The sequence below is a fragment of the Pinus tabuliformis genome, chromosome 7 (genome assembly GCF_031772625.1).
Source record: "Pinus tabuliformis cultivar Carrire ecotype Pingquan chromosome 7, CPIR1, whole genome shotgun sequence".
NCBI classification, from domain to species: domain Eukaryota; kingdom Viridiplantae; phylum Streptophyta; class Pinopsida; order Pinales; family Pinaceae; genus Pinus; species Pinus tabuliformis.
The window spans coordinates 1539779554-1539781547 of NC_142293.1; positions in this window are offsets into that span (position 1 = coordinate 1539779554).

The following is a 1994-nucleotide window of genomic DNA, read 5'->3' on the forward strand; positions in this document are numbered from 1 at the left end:
AAGCACCCATCGTTCAAATGGTTCAATAACTAGCTGTGGGTTCAGGGGCATTTCATCATCCTGTCTAGGGCATCCTGCTCTTTGGCAGCTGTCACAAGCTTGGATGAACTTCCTTTCATCTTTGAAGATCGTGGGCCAATAATACCCTGTTTGCAGCACCTTGTGTCCAGTTCTTCGATCGGCGAAATGTTCACCACACGGTCCGTCGTGACAAGCTTTCAAAATGTCAAAAATTTCATCTTCACGGACGCATCTTCTGATGTGCATATTTGCCCCTGTATGAAACAGGTAGCCCCCAATCCAAGAAAATCGAGTACTATGCTGGACAATCTGCTTTCGTTCATTGGGGGTCAGATGTTTTGGTAATTTGCCTACTGCTAAATAATTTGCAACATCAGCATACCAAGGTGTTTTAACAGTAACAACGAACAAATGTTCATCTGGGAATTGATCTTCGACCGTTGTTGCATCCACTGGTTTTGGCATTCACGAGAGAAAATCAACTACAAGATTTTCTTTTCTTGGTCGGTCCTTTATTGTGATATCGAATTCCTGCAATAAAATCAACCATCTAGTTACTCTACCATTTGTGATTGGTTTATTTGCTAAATATTTTATGGCAGAGTGATCTGTATATAAAATGACAGGATATCCAATGATATAATGCCTAAATTTGTTGATGGCATGTATTACAGCTAAAAATTCCTTTTCAATCACAGTATAGTTCAATTCAGTAGGCGACAAATTTTTGCTAATATAATAAATTGCATATGGTTTTTTATCTTCTTCCTGCCCAAGGACTGCTCCAATAGCTGTATCCGAAGCGTCTGATGAAATTTGAAATGGCAGGTCCCAATTTGGACCTCTAAGGACTGGGGCTGTTGACACAAGTTTTTTTAGATTCTCGAAAGCACGGTCACATTTTTTCTATCCAAACAAAGTCAACATTCCCTGTCAGTGCATATAAAGGTACAACAATATGAGAAAAATGTTCTATAAATCTTTTATAATAACCAGAGAATCCAAGAAAACTGTGTACCTCTGTCTAAGTGGTAGGAGTGGGTATTAACAAAATTATTTGAATTTTGGCCGGATCTACTTGTTTTCCAGCTATTGAAATATAATGGCCTAGAATAAGTCCTTCAGTAATCATCATATAGCATTTTTCATGGCTCAGATAGAGCCTGGTGGTAATGCATCGCTGCAACACTTTTTCTAGTGTGTCCAATGCTGGGTTGAAATCATCCCTGTATGGTGTAAAATCATCCATATATACTTCGAGCCCTTCATTTATTAAATTTGAAAAGATGCCGAGGATAGCCCTTTGAAATGTGGCAAGGGCATTGCATAGGCCAAAAGGTAAAACTCTTAGGCAAATGTTCCCCAAGGACAAGTAAAAGTGGTTTGTCTTGGTCTTCAGGGGTAGTCTGAATCTGATTGTATCCATTGAAGCCGTCTAAGAAAGAAAATAATTTCTTTCCTGCCCAAGTGTCTAATACTTGGTCAATGAATGGAAGGGGAAAGTGGTCTTTTTGTGTTGCTTTATTTAGATCTCTATAATCTACACAAATCCTCCACTTTCCATTCTTCTTTAGCACCACAACAAGTGGAGAGACCCATTTACTATCGAAGATGGGGTAGATGAAGTTCACATCTAAATTTTTTTGAAGTTTAGCTTTTACAATATCTTTTAGATGAGGGTTAAGTCTCCTTTATGGTTGGCAAACGGGTCTTGCATCCTTCTATATGTAAATGTGGTGTGTACATAACTGGGGATCAATTCCTTTCATGTCAGGGTAGTCCCATGCAAATGCTTCTTTATATTTCCTTAGTACTTGGATCAGCTTCTCTTCTTGTTCAGAAGTCAGGTTGGCATTGATGTTTAAAGTCTTTCCTGGCTCAATTTCTACAATTTTGCTATTTGAGACAGAGGTAGTAGGTATTGTTTGGTCGTGAGTATCTTTAAGAGGATCTTCTTCTAATTCATTATCAAA